This window comes from Lynx rufus, unplaced genomic scaffold (assembly GCF_022079265.1).
Source record: "Lynx rufus isolate CCGP_SWC_20201006 ecotype Redwood Valley unplaced genomic scaffold, mLynRuf1.p SCAF_1, whole genome shotgun sequence".
Classification (NCBI taxonomy): Eukaryota; Metazoa; Chordata; class Mammalia; order Carnivora; family Felidae; genus Lynx; species Lynx rufus.
In genome coordinates, this window is record NW_025814823.1 from 146,794,837 (window position 1) to 146,816,406 (window position 21,570).

At 39.0% G+C, this 21,570-nt stretch overlaps 1 long non-coding RNA gene across 2 annotated transcripts in view; it reads left to right on the forward strand.

The window, feature by feature from the left end:
- The first annotated feature begins 721 nt into the window (after positions 1 to 721).
- Positions 722 to 21,570, forward strand: part of LOC124518687 (uncharacterized) — a 29,756-nt gene continuing 8,907 nt past the window's right edge. Inside the window, exon 1 of one of the 2 annotated variants that reach the window (XR_006963735.1) lies at positions 722 to 780. This is a non-coding gene — a long non-coding RNA (uncharacterized LOC124518687). Of the gene's footprint in view, positions 781 to 13,133; positions 13,192 to 21,570 lie in introns of those variants that run through there. The other variant, XR_006963733.1, reaches the window with a different exon arrangement.

The window sequence follows — 21,570 nt, forward strand, 5'->3', positions numbered from 1 at the left end:
CTTCCCAAGACCCATGACATATTGAGTTATTCATTAAAATGATCCCAGGGGCACCTGGGTGTCTCAGTCAGTTAAACGTCCAATTCTTGATCTTGGCTCAGGTCATGATCTCACAGTTTGTGAGTTTGAGCCCCGCATCGGACTCTGTCCTGATGGCATAGAGCCTTCTTGGAATTCTGTCTCTCCTTCTCTCTGCCCCTCCCCCATTTGTGTTCTCGCTCTCAAAATCAATAAATAAACTTAATAATAATAATAAAATAATCCCATAGTGTTTTTGGAGGATAAGGACATAGTAAATCATATCTTCAGAAATTAATATTCTAAGTAAATGGCATATTCCAGACACATTTGAACAGTCCTGGTAAATTCAAACCAACAACCAGCCAAGATTTATATTTGGTTTGAGTGAAACATTTCAAGACAAAAGTTAGAGATAATGAATATAGTCAGCATCCAACAGAAAATTCTGTTTTGCCCTAGTGGTGCCTTGCTTCACCATGTTTACACTGTTCAGATTTGAGACTGAACATCTCTTTGGGGCATCTCTTTGGAGTCTGAAAAGCTCATTCCCTGAAAGAGAAAACAGGCAAATATTGCAACATCTACAGGCACAATGTGTGCAGGAGTGGGTTACTCTTGGCCTGAGTTGGCATTCATTTTCTGGGATAAAGGAAGAACTTGTCTTCCTCACACACAATTTACTCCATGGTTTTGCTTCTGTCTTTCCCAGGACCCAGTGCTTCCTCTCGACTGGAAACTGTTTCTGGCCGCATGTATGTGGTAAGTTTTGCACAGCTAGAGATTCTCCATAAATGGACTCCAAGACAGTTTCTTTTCAAAAGGGGCCAGGTACCTACTCTATCTAATACCTTCCCTCCTCTCCCTTTCATCAGCCTTCCTAAATATGTTTTAAGATGGGCATGAGTTTTTGAGATCTTGCATACTGGTTTCGTTAAGCTTTTGATGAGAATAATGCCATGGCTGGGTGCACTTGCCAGGTGAGTAAATGGAATCTCTCTCTGTATAGCTTTATCAAGAGAAACAGAAAGAATGAATGGAGTTCTACTTGTGTAGAACTTGCCAACAGATTCTGAGCTGCTCATGTCTTGGAACTTTTTCTTGTCCCAGAAAAATGTGTATCAGAAGCTTCTTGACTAGTACAAAATCGACTTGCACACCAGATTCTTGTATCCTTACTCTGTTATCTGATCAACTGCTGTTCAGCTTCCTTATCAAGGTGTTTTCCTCACTTTACTTTGCCTGGCCCTCTGGCTTACTGCATCCTGCCTATCTTCTGGTCTCTACCCACTTGCCTGGGCTTGTGATTTGTGAGACAACCTGACTCCCACGTGGGTCCTGGAGCTAGGGGTTATGGCACCGCCTGTGGTTAACTGCTGGCACTATGTGTCTTACTTCTCATCAAACCACTGGCTTGTGATACCTAACCTTTGCCTTTGTTAGAGTCCCTAGCCAGCTTCTGAAGTCACCTCCTCTCCCAAACACTCAGTGTTGCCTCTCTTTTCATAGGTCCTGTGCTTCTTTGTCCTATGACACATTCTGCTCTGGAACCAGGCAGACACCATCACCAGCCCTTATTTAATGCACTCTGCATTGCTATTGCCTATTCAATTCTTTGTTTCTCCAACCATACTATAAGGGGTGATTGAAGACGAGTGCTATTTTTGCATCCCTAGAATCTAGGACTGTGCGTAGAATTTAACAGACATATAGGCACCTTTATTGACAAAGGCTTTTAACCTGGACCAGGATGACTCAAGTGATATAGAGTCTAATTCTGGTTTTCTTACTGTGTAATACTGTAATCTTAGGCAAATGATTTGATATTTTTGGTCCTCGGTGTTTTCATTTGCAAAGCAAGGATAATTGTTGGGATGACTTCTAAGATTGCTTTCGGCTTCAAAGTTCTTCAACTCTAATACTCAGAACCTTGATTATGAAATCTTCCAAAATGGTAGGACTCAAGTTTCACCCTAAAAGAGGTATCTGGATAGTTCTCACCGTTATTCAAAACTGATTTTCAGAGAAAAGTGATTTTTAAAGTAAATGATCCATATTTTCCTTTCTCACGCCCATTATAATGTTTAGCAGGTCAGGCCTTCAATTTTAGGATGAATATAAGAGATGAATCGCCACCTAGTGGACATGTCCCTAGGCAGTGCCCTCCCCTCTGGAGCAAGAGGGAGCTTTGTTCTCTCTCTGTAGCCCATGGGTCTTACCCATATTTTCTCCTTCGTCCACCTGACGCACATCTCAACTTTGTCATTGCTTCTGCTACTAAAAAATCACAGTAATATTCATCTTGGTAAGGGAAAACATGTTTATTTTGACCACGTTTGATTTCATTTTTACCTAGTTGTGTTTCACATTCACAATGCAGTAGGCATTTTAAGGAGAAAAAGATAAGGTCCAGCAAACTTAGACTGGGTCTTTTTAGCCTCTTATCAATCTGGTTTGAAAACAATCCTTGAGCATTCAGAGACGCCTTGGCTAGACAGACAGAAAAGGGATAGTAGAGTTCACATGTCTCCCAAGCACAACTGTCTAGAGAGCCCAGCCTTTCATCCAGTTCCTCACCAAATGTTCAGAGTTTTACAATTTTCCTAGTTTAAAGGAAAACCATTTAGACGCTAATCTAGGGCTTTGGATTAGTAGTTATTTCCGTGTAAAGTGGAATCTTCGCCTGGATAATGTTTTTACTGAGCTTAAGGAAATCTAAGAGACCTCTACTTAAAATGAACAAAAGGATATGATTGTAGTAGGTTTTCTTTCTCCAATGTGGAAAAAAATGTCCCTATGTTCTGTCAATGGAAGTTCAAAGAAGCTTAGGAGAAGATATTCTGGGTTAATGAATGAAATATCAAGAGGATTGCTGCAAATCTTCAGCCCAACTTCTGATGCCTCTAAGGTACTTTATTATTCTAGTGCAAGAATTTATTCATTTAACCAGCACTAATGATTCCTTCCAGCAACCCCAGATTGGCCAGCTATTCCTTTAGTAATTGCAACACTGAGGCACTATATTTCTCCAGCCTTCTCCACAATCATTTATTTTTTTCCTTTTTCATCAGTTTTTCTCTGCTACTAAGTACCTCTAGCCAGCTCATGACATTCTGATATTTTAATTTCTGTTTGCTACCCTTCCAACCCAGTGCAAAATTTCTTCACTTCTCTACAGACTTTTAATTAGTCTTTCTCTGAAATCTCTTACTATGTCTAAAAAAACTTTTGAAATTCTCTGAACCTAAAAATAACTCTTCTATTGATCCTAATATCTATTCACACAAGTTCTCTCCAACCCTCCCTCCTTCCTCCCTTCCTTTTTTCCTTCCTTCCAAGAAAGTTGTTCAGAGCAGTTCCAACTAAAATACTAATACACTCTCCCTGAGTTCTATAGACATATTTCCCAGTGCCAGTTCTGTAGAGCCTCAGTCCTAACTAAATCATTCGAAGGATTCTGTCAAGATTTCTAGGCCATACTCTTGTATCTCTGCTCTTGAACAGACTTTATAGGCTTGCTCTTCTTACCTGTACCTTCTGGAAGCTGGTATGTAGGTCGATGCAAACAGCCAAATAAGAAGGACCCATTGGGGAAAAAATGAAATTATACACCTAGAGCTAGCCTTGATCATGCTTCCCCCTGACCCCAAGGAAAATATTCTGTCATACAGAAGCTGTCCTTGTTCCTCCAGTACATTCATACCCTTAGCAAAATCTCTACAGAGACCACAAAGACTAATTTCAAATTAACGTACTAATCAATAAGCATATAATAAATATCTATCTATATACATTAGACTATCTTCAGTGTTGAGTAGAAAATAGAAATAAATATAAGGCACAATTCTTGTATTCTCAGAGCTCACATTGTTTGGCAAAACTTACATTTAAATATTTACAAGAAACAGATAAGCAGGCATGTCATAAATCACATCTAATTTTTTCTATAGAAATAATGGTGTAATTAAAGCTTGTGTTGTTGACCAAGGACTTGATGCTAAGCCCTTTATAGAATTAACCATGAGCATTACATTGAATTGAGTTTAATAGTACTTCTGTATGGTATAAATGTTTCTAAAAGGTTCATCAAGAGCTCAAACATAGTATAGTCAGTCCAAACAGTGAACAGACAAAAACAAATATGTCCATATCTTAACCCCTGGAACCTATGAATGTGACCTTATTTAGAAAAAAGGGTCTTTGAACATGTAATTAAGTTAATGGTTTTAAAATGAGATTATCCTGGTTTACTCTGATAATCTCATGACAAGTGTCTTTTTAAGAGACAGAGGAAGAGACACAGACACAAAGGAAAAGGTCATGTGAAGACAGAAGCAGATATTTGAATTTTGTAGCCATAAACCAAGGAACCCCTAGAACCATAAGAATTTGGGAGGGGCAAGGGATGTTCTCCACTAGAGCTTTCAGAAGGAGAGTGGCATTGCCAACACCTTGACTTCTGGGTGTAGACTTCTAGTCCGTAACTCGGAAGATAAGTTTCTGTTGTTCTAAACTATTGTGTTTCTATTAACTGGTTATGGCAGCCACAAGATACAAATACACAGGGTGATTAGTTACATGAGGTCTTTTTTTTTTTAATTTTTTTTTGGATGTCTTTTTTGAGAGAGACAGAGACAGAATGTGAGTGGGTTAAGGGCAGAGAGAGAGGGAGACACAGAATCCGAAGCAGGCTCCAGGCTCCGAGCTGTCAGCACAGAGCCCAACGCGGGGCTCGAACTCATGAGCTGTGAGATCATGACCTGAGCCGAAGTCGGACACTCAACCGACTGAGCCACCCAGGCGCCCCTACATGAGATCTTTTTGATGGTCTCATCTTACTTACCATAGTTTCTTGCCTTCCTTTCCTGTAATAAATCAGAAATTAAAGGTAGAGCCATATAGGATTAATTAAATTCAGCAGAGTTTCTACATAGAGTGTGATAGCAGCTTTGAAGAGATGTCTGGGGATGAAAATAAGATTTAGAGACATTTATCCCTGTGTATCTGCTTTGCTCTCACCTTTCCATTTATTCAAAGTTTTAGGTAACACATCAAGGAATTAGGGAATAAGCTTTGGTTCATCTGTTGTCTTCAAACCAAAGTCTGTCTGGCTTCTTGAGGCAAACCCAATTAAAAACTTGTGTTGTTTTTCTTACATGTAGCACAGTTCAGAAACAAAATCACAAATCTTTAGAATATCCAAACCAATCCTTTGGGGCACCTTGAACTACTCCAGTGTTACTTGATTGTTTTAGAATCCTTAAAGCTATGCTTGGATTTGATGGCCAAATCATTGTCAAAACTTGATCCTGAATATGCATAATTAAAAGTGTTTGTATTTTAGCCATAAGACTGACTCATTACCAGGTAGTAATTGTTTGTAATCATTAGTCATCTCAGAGGAAACCTAAGGTATGACTTTGAATTAATGAAATTGATTCCTAAGCAATTCTGGGTACATAGTAGGCACTCAGTAAATATTTGTTCAATGCATGAATTTATTTGGCTAAGAAAGCGTGTGACTTCAGGTATCCCTCTGATCAGGATGTGGGTAATTAAAATAAATAAATTAAAGCTGAAGATATCTATAGAAAGTCAGAGACGGGCATAAAATAAAGCCCATTGTATTTCTTTATGCAGAAGAAACAGCTGCAAGTCCCTGGAGAGGCTGGAAGAGTGATGCTACCTGGAGTTAAACCAGAGACAGGGTTGGGACTGGAAGGTGCACTCTCTGTCTTGACGGAGCAGCCACTACTCAGCTCGAGCAAATTATCACCATGCAGAAATTTGAGACTAATCTGCCTTTCATTTCATATTTTCAAGAGAAGCCAGAAATATAGATGAGAACACTTGCCATTTTAAAAGTTGGCAATGAACTCACTCTTTTAAAAAACGCTCTGTGGTGGCCAAACAAAACACATCTGCTGGCCAGATAGGCCTAGAGTCTTCCAGTCTGGGTCTGTACTTCTTAGTATCTTTTCCTTTCTTTACTTCCCTTGGACTTCTCTCTACTTCCTCTTTCTTTCTCTCTCTCCTTTCAGCCTCTTGAATCACTGATTGTCTAGAAACTAGTTTCTGGGATAAAAGTTGTGAAGGGCAGAAAGACTGGAGAATTGTATGTATTCTGAATGTCAGAGCAAGGCTTACTTCTGTTTTCAGTCAGAAAACAGACAGGGAGGCAAATAAATGGGCTTTGGATGTCATAGATGCTGGGTTTAGTCCATAATCTAACAAATATCTAATCACTGAAACATTATTTAACTTCTTCGGTTCTTAGTTGCACCATCTACAAAAAGGGAATAATTGCACTAATATCCACTGCACCACCATTGTGAAATCAAATGAGACAATAGTTTTAAATGAACCTTATTGATATAAAGGGCTGTAAAGTTATTAATTGTACAATAGTTATTAATAATAAGAGGTTTATTGGTGTGCTGCATGCTTATTATCGTATGAGAGTTATAATTCACAGAGCACCAGAAATGTGCATAGCCAGAAGTCAAATAGCCATAAATCAAACATGCCATAGTGAATTCTACAAGATAGGGTATAAATTATGTGGTAAAGACTAAAAGTGCTATAAAATTTCAGAGAAGAAGATTGATGACGACTGCAGTAATAAGAGAAAGAGTCTTAGAAGTAGTGAGACTTACACCAGACCTTAAAGGCTACAAAGGATAGTGATAGTGTTACTGGATTGTTTCAGGTGTCAAAACAGATTTAACTTTGGAATTACATTTTTTATGATCTCTGGCCTATGGAAGCACCAAACAGGTTTAGTTATTGGTTTCCCAAACTTTATTCATTCATTCATTCATTCATTCATTCATTCACCTGATCTGGGTTGACATCTCTGTGTGTCAGGTACTTTAATAGGTGCTAGAGATACACTGTCTATGACCTCAGGGAGCTTACCATCAAGATGTTAAGTTTGGGAAATGCTAGGTTAATTGAGATAAAACCTTCTTGGGTAGGGCTATTGTACGTAGGTGTGTGTGTATATATATGTGCATTCAGCTGAAGGATTTCCAGATCTTTCAATATCCTTGAGTCTGGAGATCTAGAGAGAATAGTGTATGGAGACTTCTTTTACAGATTAGCAATAGGAACTATTGTTTAAATTTAGAGATACTGCACCTGAGGGGCTCCTGGGTGGCTCAGTCAGTTAAGCAACCGACTTCGGCTCAGGTCATGGTCTCCCAGTTGGTGAGTTTGAGCCCCGCGTTGGGCTCTGTGCTGACAGCTCAGAGCCTGGAGCCTGCTTCAGATTCTGTGTCTCCCTCCCTCTCTGCCCCTCCCCTGCTTGCACTCTGTCTCTTGCAAAAATAAATAAACATTTAGAGATATTGCACCTGACAAATTGGCTAGAGGTTGAAGACAAAATATTATGCATTTCATTTGAAAATGTAAATATTGACTGTTCAAACAAAAATTTCCCTTATGTTTCCTGACTTTGTCAGACACCATATATAATAATGGTAGCCAATTTGTGGATTACAGAGATATTGGAGGGTATCTATGGCTCATCTAGTCTCAGTAGTTAGTAGGGCTTATACATATATATGACCACTGTGATTAAGAAAATATAAAACCATTTAAAGCTGTTCAGTCATGTTGTTATTACATACTTTATCAATGTCTGTGATTTATAGAATGTCTATCATGTAGTTGTGTTCATTTTTTTTTTTATTTTAAGAAAGGATTCTCAGATACACATTATAATACTGACTTACCTTTAAATTTTGACCGTAACTATTTTGCTCTAATGTTTTCTCCTTAAATTGGAACTTCTTCAAAGTTAAGAAAACAATTATATTTACCATAGCATTAGAAAGAGTAAAATACTTAGGAATTAATATAGCCAAGAAGGTGAAGGACTCGTGCAATAAAAATGACAAAACATTGCTGAAATAATTAAAGAAGACACAGAAGATTTAATATTGTTACAGTGGTCGTGCTAGCCAAAGTGATCTGTAGATTTAATGCAACTTCTCTCAAAATCCCAATGATGTTTTTTACAGAAAGAGAAAAATCTCAAGGAACCTAGAATAGCCAAAAAATACTGAAAAAGAACAAAGCTGGAGAACTCATACTTTCTGATTTCAAAGCTTACCACAAGGCTATAGTAATCAAAACAGCGTGGTACTGACAGAAAGACAGACATTTCACTCTGTAAAGTGCATGGAATAGTCGAAACTATTGAGACAGAAAGTGAAATGATGGTTGCCAGGGGCTGAGGGGACAGGGGAATGAGGAGTTAGTGTTTAATGGCTATTGAATTTCATTTTTTCAATATGAAAAGAGCTCTGGAGATGGGTGGTGGTGATGTTTGCACAACAGTACGAATGTACTGAATATCACTGGGCTGTACACTTAAAAATGGTTATTTAAAATAGTGTACTTTATGTTATCTGCATTTTGCCACTATCCAAAAACTGGGGAGAAAAGGTAAAAATGATTTTTCAAAAATTATGGTAGAACATTGACTTCGTAGTTGTTAAAGACTTCAGCCTATACCACTTAAGCTTTCTGTTCTTTCTCACCCTTTACTCTTTACCACTGTTTTTGTTTTGCCTCACTTCAGGGCTTCTGGCACCAAAAAAAGTTAATGTTTGAAGCTCTTGAAAAGCGGGTGCATTTATTTGCAGCCCTTTTATACATAGTGACAGTATTTTACTTCCCCATTGCCATCCCCAGTCTGAACCTTCATTGAAGGGATTTATTACCAACGAACACCTAGTAGTCAGGGCCTCCTCTTTGCCTCGGGACACTCACCACCTGTGAGAGGCTCCCCCAAAGATTACTCAACCTTCTGGGAACCATTTCACTTCTCCTGAAGGTTTGTCACTTTCCACCCCCACCACCTCAATGTATACATGTCAGCTATTCCACCTGGAGTCTACAATAGTTTTCTCATCTAAATTGGCCTTCATTCTAAACAAATCAAAGATGGAAGGGTTACATGAGGGAACCGGATCCTAAAATGTGCACTAATTAGAACGCTTCATATCCAGAAGCTCACGACCTCTCCTGTCTCTGACTTCCCCTGAAATAATAACCAGTGACTCAGATCAAGTGTCTCAGGGGCTGACGTTCCTTTTGGTTCATTGGAGGGCTGCATTTAGCTTAGACTAACTCCCCAAAGCCAGGAAATATTCTCTTAACAGATGAAGTGTTCTGTTGACACCAGAAAAAATGCAAAGCATAATGTGGTATCTATTCATCAGCCACCAGAGCACCTAAGGCAAGTGGGTTCTTTACAAAACCTATTTGATGAGAATTGCCTGATCAGCCATAGGAGAGATAAAGTAGGATAAGTGAACATTCCTTAGAAGTATCTCTTGCAGTTCAGCTGATGTATAACTGTGTTCCTGAGCTACCCAAACCAAATCAATAACAGTCTTCATTTATTACGTTCTTACAGTTGATCAGGTTCAGAACTGAGCAACTCCATAGTCCTTTTTCTTTTCTGATGCTAGTATGAAATAGCATAAAAGCAACTAACTGGCCAAGATAGAGTGATATATCCCTTTTGCTCCTCTTCTCCCTAGATAAATTGGTGAGAAATTGCATTTTCTTATGTTCAACCTACTTGATAATAAAGATCCAAATCCAAATGTCACACAATATAAATAATAGACTAATTATTTGGCATCCACTATAACCTGAAATATTCGAAAGCATGAGATATGACTGTCATTTCATTTAATGGTCGCTTCTTTCTTAGTTTCCTTGGTAATTTAAAGTGTTCACATCATAAGAATGAAGGCATGTAAGAGTTACACTTGTGACCAAGGTAGAATGAAAGAGTCTAGATCTATCCCCTTACCAGAAATTACTGGAAAATTGGACAAAGTGTATTAAACAATGGCTTTAAAGTAACTGGAAGTCAGGTGAGAAAACATAAGAGATACCTGACAGGAAATAAACAAGGTGAGCCCCACCATTGTCCCAATTTACTGCCAAGAAAGTTTCCAGGCCATAGTGCCATATGTCCAAGCCATGGATGAACTGAAGCTCTCAGTCACTGCTGGTGGTCATATAAAGGGCTCAGTGACTCTGGACAATTTAACAGTTTCTTTAAGAAGTTAAACATACGCATGCCATGAGATCCAGTCCTTTTATTTGCCCAATAGAATGAAAGCATGTGTCCTTAGATTTGTATGTGACTACTCATAGCATCTTTATTTGCAATGGCTAAAAAACTGGACACCAACCAAATGTCCATCAAGAGATGAATGGATAACACACTGATAAAATACATACAACAGAATTCTACTCAACAATTAAAAGGAATAATCTGTTGATACTTACAACAGCATGGATAAATCTCAGAGAAAGAAGCCAGACTAAATACAGTACATACTCCCCTTATATAAAATTCTGGAAAACCCATATTTTTTTATTTAATTTTTTAAATGTGTATTTATTTATTTTTGAGAGAGGGACAGAAGAGAGAGACACAGAATCTGACACAGGCTCCAGGCTGTGAGCTGTCAGCACAGAGCCCAACGTGGAGCTCAAACTCATGAACCGTGAGATCATGACCTGAGCTGAAGTCAGATGCTTAAGCCACTGAGCCACCCAGGCACCCTGAAAATATATAGTAATCTATAGATTACTGATAGAAAGAATATCAGTGGTTGGCTGTGAGTGGGGGCAGAGGTGGAGGACAGGCAGATGACACAGTGACACAAGGAATATTTTGGAGATGATGAATATGTTCATTGTTTTTCCTGGGGCAGTGGTGTCACAGGTGTATGCATATGTCAAAAGTAGCCAAAAATATTGTACACTTTTAATATGTGAAGTTTATTGTGTGTCATTTTAAAGTATGTTTTAAATGTTTGATATTGTGGTAAAAGATACATGATGGAAAATTTACCATTTTGATCATTTTTAACTGTACAGTTCAGTGACATTAAGTACGTTCATGTTGTTTGTCACAACCATCACCAGAATTTTTTTCATCTTCCAACTCTGGACACATTATTATGTGTCACTCGTATCTCAATAAAGATGCTGGGGGGAGAAGAGGAGCAGGAGAAGGAGAAGACACCACAAAGTGACAATTTTTTTTTAGCTAGAGGGGCTCCTGGATGGCTCAGTTATTTGAGCCTCCAACTTCAGCTCAGATCATGATCTCACAGTTGGTGAGTTCCAACCCCACATAAGGCTCACTGCTGTCAGCCTGTTAGCCTGCAGCCTGCTTCGGATCCTCTGTCCCCCTCTCTGTGCTCCTCCCCAGCTTGTGCTCGCCCCAAAATAAATAAATAGCAAATAGTTTATGAGACACTAGCCTAATTATTTGTCACGTATAAGAGCTGATTGCACCTCAGGGCCTTGGGCAAAGCCTCCTGTGCATCTGACATCCTCTAGTCCTCCCAAGAATCCTGTGAGGTGTAAACAGTGTTACAATACCTATTTTACACATGAATGGACACAGGAATTCTTTTTGGGGAGAAGAATGAATGAACTTACTTTTCTAAGTTTATTTAGCCAGGAAACCAGTGAAGCCACGTTTCAAACCCAGGCAGTCCCTTGCTATTTCAGCTCCCTGGTTCCGTGGCTCATTTTTCAATGATGACAAAATAGGTGCACTAATGATTTTACTTCATTGTGAGGACTGAGAAGGAAACAAAAGTATCTAAAAATCTAAACCAGCCTTGTTCTTTCTCATCATTCATTTTCACCTAATAAGTTTCAGGATATGTAGGCGTCAAGCACTGCTCCAGAAACTGGGATACAAGTACAAACATGGCCCCTGTGAAGTCTCATGGAGTCCATGAATTGTAGCAATTCTGGGATACATGTAACAGTGCAAGGGCACACAATTTACAGTAGCTGTTTTGACAGGCAGCTGGAGCAGGGGTTGGGGTCTAAGCAGGGGAGTCACTTCAGAAAACCTTCATGGACTACTGTGCATTTAATCCACGTCTTGAAATGTTGGTCCTTTTTTTCTAGATAAACAAAGGTGGGAGACAGGGAAAGAAGTTTGCAAGTTACAGAAATGAAAAATATGAAGGCAAGAAGATGTTCTAAAAGAGCAGATGTTTTCAAAGGTAGAAGCCACAGGGGAATTAACTTTTAAGATGATTTGTTGTAAGGAAAATCATCAGTATTTGAGTTGGAAATTTCTGGAATGTGCAAAGTGTTCATTATGAGCTCATCAGGCTATGGTAATTTCCAGAAATAATTAAAACTGAAACACGTTGTGCTTTGTGGCCAAGAGGTAACAAAAATAGATGAACTTGAGGAGGCTCTCTGTGATATACACTTCAGGTCACGATGTGTGACCTAGGATTGCTAAGTGCATGGTATCTCTAAGTGCTATATCAGTAGGATGAAAACACTTGGAGTCAGGACTAGATTTTACATGGCAACAAGACTGCCTCAAAGCTATTTTAACAAATGAACTGATGTTCATTAAACATGCTTTACAAACTTTAGACTTTCATGAAAATGCCACAAAACCGGTTTTCAAAATCCCAATTTCTCTTTATTTAAGGAAATGGAGCACTTGAAATGCCAAAACTTTTACTGACCAGTTTCCCCTTCCGGAGTCCTATTCTTATGAAATCACTGCCTTGCTTTTGTTGGAAAATTTTAGGTTTGTATTTTTTAGTACCATATAAACAGGGGTTTCTCAGTTATCTTCTCAAATGATTGCTGTTTTTGTTTTTATAGATTATTGACCCAATTTGTAAACATTACGTTAACTTTAGAGAGACCTCCAAAGACAGTTTTTTTTTTTAAGGCCAGAATTTCCTCAAGATTTTGAGGTTTCACTTTGTGTTTATTATGACTACCTCTGAGACTGATAGGAGTCTGAGAACATGGGTAACGTTATTACAAAACGTCCCACTGAACTTATTTCAAGAACATTACTATCTGTGAGGGCTAATACCCAAGGCTGATGCTATCATGTTGTTAAGTTTGAAGCATGGTGGGGGGGAGGGGGAGGGGGAGGTAAAAGGAAGCATTTAATGGAATAAAAGCAATGAAACAAAACACCAATTGATTTCTCTGTGTTCTTGCGTAAAACGGAATGAGGTTGAAGACAAATTATCAAAATAAAAATAATATGTCCCCAGAACTGAATTTATCAGAATGTCCGGGATGGCAAGGATTTACAGAGCGCTTTTCTAAGTCCGAGGCCACACAAATGTGGTAAGTAGTTTTGCCACACACTTCCCCCTCCCTCCCTTTTTTTTTTTCTTTTTTTTTTTTTTTAAGGAGGGTGGGAGCAGGGCAGTTCTTGTTCTGTTCAGCTTCAGTTTAGTAAAGAAGAAAGAAAATAGTAGTAATAAAAGGGCCCCTATCTAAATAGTAACAACTTCCTGGGAAAGTTACAATATTCTTTGGAAATTCAGTTGCAGCCTATCATGGGAATATATGATTATATAGAGACATAGAAGGTATGTGGTACATGGAAAAGTAGCAATGGCTGCTTGAGGTACTGTCCTTCCTCTCTGAATTTTACTTTTCTGTGAAACTAGAATACTAATACCTCCTTTTCAAAGTTATCATGAAGATATGCCTGGCCTACATTAGGTGCTCAATGATTGGTGGCTATTATGACTATTATTTTTGTTGTTGTCATTATTATTTTTATTACTAGTATAATCGTATTTGGAAAATGAAATAGAGAAATTTAGAGTTCATCTGAGATTATGGTATCTTTTGGACCAATACTACCCTGGAAGCAAAATATTTTGGTTTCCATAACAGGGGGATAGTATAATGATTAGATTTGTCACCAAAATAGAAGTTAAAAATTAATGCCAGCACTGTGCATTTACTTTAACCAACGACAACATCCTTTTTAAAATTTAACGGTGGTTGTCCTACTCAATTTAGAAACTACTATTGGCTGCAAACTTTTTGAGTGTAACTTTACCCAGCATTTTAGGTTAAAATTGTTCTAAAACTATTATTTCAAGATGGCTACCAGCACTGCCCCATGCCAGCCACCGGCAGCCAAGGGAGTCCAGCACCCCCAGGGATCTTTGCCTGAGGCCCCAAGTCCTCCTGCACTTCTACTAATTACAACTTGGGATATAGTAGATAGTGTAATGTTTTGTTTATATTAATTAATACAGCAATAGGTATGGGTAGGGAAACTTCTAAATCAGTAAAGAATGCTTGCTATAAGACTATTCCGTTTCCGGGGCACCTGGGTGGCTCCATCCGTAAATGTACAACTTCAGCTCAGGTTCAAGCCCTCATAGGGCTCTGTGCTGACAACTCAGAGCTTGGAGCCTGCTTCCTACTCTGTGTCTCCCGGCTCTCTCTGCCCCTCCCCTGCTCACACTCTTTCTCTCTCTCTCTCTCAAAAATAAATGAAACATTAAAAAATTTTTTAAAAGACTATTCCATTTCCTATGGAACATACTTGCACAAAAGGAAAAAAATTGACTTTTCAAGGAAGTGGAAAACTTTTGAGAATATTAAACTATAAATCCCGGGGTGTTTTTAGAAAAGTATCTCTTAGATGTGTGGAGACAAAATTCAGTTTTGCAATTGCTAGTATTATGACGTGTGTTTTAGAACAACTGGCAGATAATTGCAGGATGTTTTTGCGAATCATTTAAATATAAAATAGTGACACTATTTTTCTTAAAGCTGCAGAGCTGATATATGTATAGCCTACTGATAAAATAATACTTTCTGATTGTTTTCTTCTTACAGATTAATTATCTCAATCATCACTTAACTATATCTCCCAATTTAAGTGCAATTTTAATTTGAAGTGAACCCTTCAAAAAAAATGAATCCCTAAATATCAAGTGTTTTAAACAAACTAAATTTAAATCCTATATCTAATCTTTCTTTCATTAAAAAAAAAAAGTTTCTAGTCATTTAAGTCAAAATTGGACCTTCCAAATGGAGTTGCTGTGTACCTATTTCCATCCTTAAACCGCACATTTGGCTCACAAATCAAGTAATTATGTGTACAAAGGGATCTGGGAAGTGCAATCACTTCACTGGCACATGTAAGTAAAATATGGATGCTCAATTTCCATCGTAATGCATGCAAATGATAGACCCACACACACAGGCATTATAACTGCCCCTACGCACAGCCTGTCACTTTGGCTTTTGAATTTAAAGAGATATCCTATTCCTCTGAGCATGTTGAACAACATTCAGCAGAATTCTCTCCAATTCTATTTTTGTTTAAATCTCTTACGTTCATTTCTAAGTAAGCAAATATTGAATGTGGGTACTTAACATTTTTTTTATCTTTTGCCTGAGAATGTTGATGTATTATTGTATTTCATTTTATAGTAAAACTGGTGTATTATCTCCCTTGGGTTCTATAATCCTTGTAGGGCTTCAGATTTACTATGATTTACTAAAAGGATGTCCTAACCTACTTGACACTCCGTGTCCTCATCTGAGAAATGGTACACATTCATGGCTGCCATGGACAGAACAGAGGCTGTCCACCGTGCAGTGCGAAAGATGCTTGCACAACTCTACACAATAGCTCAGCTCTGTCAGTTAAGATATAGGTCTTCTCTTTGTAACAGAGGCTCAAAATTAGAGTGACTTAACAAGCCATAAGTTTATTTCTCTCTCATAAAACAATCTGATTAAATGTAAGCAGATCAACAGGTCAACATTGGCATGGCAAACATTCAGTGCCCGTGAGTACTCCCTCTCTCTTGCTTTTCTGCCATCCCTCTGCTGTTGCCCTTATACACATGATCCAAGAAAGCCACCTGCACATTGACATTTTAGGCAGCAGGATGAGGGAAGAAGGGAAGAGGGACCATGTTGCCATCCTTGAAGGACATGTCCTAGAAGTTGTTCACATCATTTCCTCCCCTGTCTTATTGGCAAGAAATGAATCATGTGGTCTTTCCTGCCTGCAGGAGAATCTGGGAAATGTTGTCATTTTTCCAGTAGTGATGATTCAAGCATTCTAGGACAGACATGTGACATAGTGAGCAGACATGTAGTTGGGGGAAGTATATTGATTATATTTCCTTATTTTCTATATTCCTGATGCACTGACATTTAGAGCCTTAATCAAGAGACTACCTTCCTGGAGCTAGCTAATTCTTAGAAATGGCGAACAACTCTCCTGGGAGTGTGCTGTTGATATACAAACCCACCAATCCAGAGCCCACACCCCCAACCAACTCCTTTATCAAGCTCATACAACAAGCCAATACCCGCCCAGAACTCCCCAGGGCCAGGTACCAGACCACTAGAGACCATCTCTGTAGCCCAAAGACTGCCAAAACTATTCAAACTATCCAATCCTAAAGTTTTCAGTGTAGCTACCCTGTCTCGCCCATAACTTGCCACGCATAAAATAAAATAAAATAAAACAAAATAAAATAAAATAAAATAAAATAAAATAAAATAAAATCTAATAATAGACTTTGGGCCATGCTCTGCTTTCACTCCTGGCTCCTGACTGTTCCTGTCCTTCTCCGTGTGGCCCTTTGTGACATGCAATCCATCTATTTCTAGAGATCTGTGAATGCAGACTACTTCCTTCATGATGATCATTTCCATATCTGATGTCTTACAATATCTAATGAAAACAAACGCTGGGTACATTTCCAACTTGGGGAACAACTAGAAGTCTCTGTCAGAGGCCTATTATAATCTTCCACATATACTGCACAGTGATTGTTCCAGGATTAAGTGTCTGGTGAATACTAACTTTGTAACTTTGTAAATACCAACATTCTGTACAAATATAAAGACAGTTATTCAATCCAAGAGCAAAAATATCTTGAATAGGAATATTTATCTTTTTAACATTAATTGTGTCATGCAGTTGAAATAATAACCTTCATCTCAAACTTTTATTCAGATTTAGTAAACACTGTCAGAGGAATGGCCAGGGTTGGAGATATGAATGATGAAATCTCATCCCAGTAGTTGGTGGCAAAGGGGCAAATAGAAACTAGATCCCCCAAGTTTTAGAAACTTTCCAGTCTTCTTGTCTTTATTTGGTTGATGGTATTGATGGTGGAAATTTCTACCATGAATTACAAAATTTTACTTGGTTTTCATTTTTACTACCTTTAATTTTTATCATTGAGCACCCAAGTGGGAAAACTGAAAAGATAGATTCTTCCACTTTGTTGCCTGTAAGTATTAACACTGAAAAGAGAGTTTTGTCTTATCCAAACTATTTCTCAGCTGTTGAACTTCAAATGCCACACTTATTACAAGGAAAAATCTCCCAGTAGAAACTGTAACAAAAAATATAATACAATTAATTCATATGACATAAGTGGTCATGTGGTCAACAAACTTACTGCCTATGACTAGTGGACTTTTTTATATTACACATTCCTGGGTTTCAGTCACAGAAAATTCTAATTTAGTAAGTGTGAGGAAGGGCTCAGTCATCTGCATTTTTACAAGCATCACCAGTAAGTTTTTTTAAATATACATTTACATTTCTTTGGTAACACCTTTGAGATAATAATTCGCATACCATACAATTCACCCATTTATGTTACATGCTTTTTATTATATTCACAGAGTTATGCATCCACCAACACTAACATAATCCAGACCATTTTTATGACCACAAAAAGAAATACCACACCCATTAGCAGTCAACCCCATATCCCCTTACTCCTAGGCCATACCCCACAGCCCTAGGTAGCCCTATTAATCTACCTTCTGTTTCTATAGATTTGCCTTTTCTGGACATTTCATATAAGTGGATTCATACAATATGTGGTCTTTTGTGTCAGGCTTTTTTCTCTTATGTGGTCTTTTGTGTCAGGTTCATCAATGTTGTAGCATGTCTCGGTACTTCACTCCTTTTTATTGCTGAATAATATTCCCTTGCATGGATATACCATAATTTGTTTATTCTTTCATCAGCTGATAGACATAAAAGTTGTTCCCATTTTCAGAACAGTGCTACTAGGAACATCTGTGTGCACGTTTTTATGTTGACATATGTTTTCATTTCTCTCAGATATATATCTAAGAGTGGAATTGCTAGGGCAAATGGGTAACTTTGAGAAACTACCAGACCATTTTCCAAAGTGGCTGCACCATCTTACATTCCCACCAACAGTGTATAGGTTTCTAAAACTCTGCGTATTCTCACCAACGTTTGTTGTTATCTGACATTTTGATTCTAGCCATCTTGGGGCGCCTGGGTGGCTCAGTCGGTTAAGCATCCGACTTCGGCTCAGGTCATGATCTCGCAGTCTGTGAGTTCGAGCCCCGCGTCGGGCTCTGTGCTGGCAGCTCAGAGCCTGGAGCCTGTTTCAGATTCTGTGTCTCCCTCTCTCTCTGACCCTCCCCCGTTCATACTCTGTCAATCCCTGTCTCAAAAATAAATAAACATAAAAAAAAATTTGATTGTAGCCATCTTAGTGGGTGTGAAGTGGTATCTCTCTCATCGTGGTTTTGAATTGTATTTTCCAGATGGCTAATGACATTGAGCACCTTTCATGTGTTTACTGCTTATTTGTATATCCTCTTTGGAGAAATGCGCATTTATACACTTTGTTCATTTTTAAAAATTAGGTTGTCTTTTCGTTATTGAGTTGGAACAGTTCTATATCTCTTCTAGATCAAAGTTTCTTCTCAGATATATGATTTGAAAAAATTGTGTCCTATATTTTCTGGGTTGTCTTTTCACCTTCTTGATGGTGTCCTTCGGCACCATGAATGTTTTTAGTTGTGACGAAGTCCCATTTTTAAATTCTTCCCTCTATTGCTTGTGACTTTGGTGTCACAGCTATAAAATACAAACTCTTTTCTACAGTAGCACAAGGTATACATTGAAAAATGCTGATCTAGTTGCAGATGGTCCTTGACTTGGACCAGTTCATTCATTTGGAGCCTGCTCTTGTGGATTTATTGAGAGCTATCCTCTGTAGAAAGATTAGCCTAAGCCATGCCCCAGTAACAAGACACTGCCTTCCATTTATTTATTCATCTAGTGGCTATCCAAGCGTTGCAGGCATTGTGAAAATTAGAAAGAGGTGCCAGCTGTGGGAAGATAGAGTCCCCTGATACAAGTCTTGGTAGGTTGTGTCAGAGGTGGAGGAAAATTTGCCCCTTGCTCCTGTCTATTATAGACCTGTGCTGGGTCAGTGGCTTAACTAGCAGAGCTTGGATGCTCTTTCAACCCCTGCTCATTTGCTTGGCTGGACACTTGTATAGTGCAAAGACTCCAGAGCCGTACATGGTGGCCCTGGCCACTTTCCTAGGTGCTTTATTTTGTTACCTCGTCAAATCTTGCTGTTAACTCTGTTGTATGGGTATTGTTACCACTCTTTTGCCAGTGGGGAAACTCCGGCAGGTCAGTTGGCTTGCTCCGATTCACAAAACTAGTAAGTAGCAGACCTGAGATTTATGCCCCCATCCTATGACTTCAGTTCTAAAAGGCTTTCCACTGTGCCACTTTTGGTATTCTGTTTGTCACGCAGGTTTTAAGACCCTAAAGCTTATTAAATTCCTCCATCTGAAACCAGATCAGGAACTGCCAGACATGTTGGGAACCTATTTACCTTGCTGGAGTCTGTACTCACATTACTACTTCCTTCCCATTGCTTCCCTATATCAAACACCTGGCCTTTTGAATTTAGGACTTCCAGAGGCTTGGCAGTGTTTCTTTCCCCTTATTGCTGAACGATAGCCAGATCTCCTCTTCCATAATGCAGTTGCCAAAATGCTATGAATCAGAAGAAATCCTGGAATTTGGTATGGAATTGCCTTATCACCGGAATGCCTAGAAGCTTTTTATTCAAATGAGACATAAAAGTCTAGGGTATGAAGACATGCACACATATAGTTACATAAGGGCGCAGATAGAAAGCCAAGGGGCAATGGCAGAGGAGACTGGAGGGAAAGCCTTTTGTAATTTCTTTCTTGCTGGACAAACCCATTTTCACCAGTAAGATACATCTTGCTGCGTTTTTAGACAACCTGATAGCCCATTTTTCTCCTCACCAGCATCTCTCACACTGCCTTCCATCAAACTATATGCCACTATTTTTTTTGTAGATAGCACTGTTTCTTCTCTTCTCCTCAAGGGAGAGGTGAAGGGGAGACTCTAAGACAAGAAGTCACAGAAATTGAGGATGTTTCTAAGAAGTGGAGCTTAATACATCCATTCAGAAAAGGAATTTGTTGATCAGCCTTGTGCCTACTCTACAGGAGCAAAAGTATTTGGTGAGAAGTAACTGGAAGGAGATAGGGCATGGGTAGCCTGCCCTCCCACTGTTTGGTCTGGCAAAGACTAGGATTTGGGGATTTTTTTGTTTGTTTGTTTTTGTTTTTTTATGAACTAAATGATAGAGCAGGAAGTAGTTGCAGTCAAGCTGCTTTGCTGGTGTCCCCAAGAGTGTCCTGTCAGACTAGGGGACGACAGCAGCAGGTGATATGGGGCTTATCAACGGAGATTGAGTTGAGGTGAGTGAAAGAAGAAGCACAGTTGCATGCACCCCCCTAGGGCAGGGAATTGCCCAGGGAGGGTGTCCTTTAAAGACTCCAGGAAAGTGCACTCGTGTCCCCTAGGTGGCCAGCACTGGGACACCTGACACACAAGAGCATCAGCTGTCAGTCACTGTTATCCAGGGAAGCTTTAATGATCCCAAAGAGGATTATTATAGCAGCCGGTAACTAAGAGGGACTTGTCCCTTTCCTTCACCCTCACTTCTGTCTCTTCATGGCAGAAATGCTAAAGCCTAGAAGAGAGCAAGTACGGAGATCCCAGAGCAGCCTGCCCAGCCCTGCCCCATGCCCCTGTCAGGCAGGAGCAGGAAGAGTAAAAACACAGACATCCACCCTCCCCAATTCATGTCTCTTGAGCCATAGGCATAGAAGCTTTGGTGGAAAGAAAGCCTTAATTAGTATATGGGATGAGCATTTTGAACTACATAAAAATAGGCGTACATTAATGAAAAGCGTGCAGATAGTTATGGAACCTGACTCCCAATGGGAAGGAGACATTTGACATAGCAGTCTGGGCAGTGAATGGAAACAAAAACAGTAGCGTTCAGGTTTTTATTTTTTGACCTGGAATCTGCCAAACAACCTGGTTTCAAGCAACCTAATTTTTCATTCACCTTTGCTTTTTACTGTTCCCGCTCCCACTGTTTTATAAACACCAGCCATTCATCTGTTTCCAGATTAACACTCTCCTCTTTCAGGTTCTTTTGTTTGCCATCTGTATCTACCATCTCTATTAGGCATATCTGGGCCATTTTAGGAAACAATTCCCAATTATAATCCAGTTTCCAGCTTAGTCCTCAGGTGTGAGCACTCTCTTGAACTCTGCTTCCCCCTCCAAAATGCAATAGTCTTTATCAGAGTAGGTATTCTTTCCTATTTTATTGACAGCCTCATGTGCTACATGCCTCTCTTTATGAATAGTGTAAAATTGTGCCTTTAGACCTCAGAATACATTGCCTCAAAGATACAAAGTCAAGAATTTACACTGAAGAGTACAGAATTAACGGTATTCTTGTTTAAGACCCCCTTGGGAAAATGCTTTATTACCATTTGGGTTGCTGGATAATTGTATCCCTCAACTACAAGAGG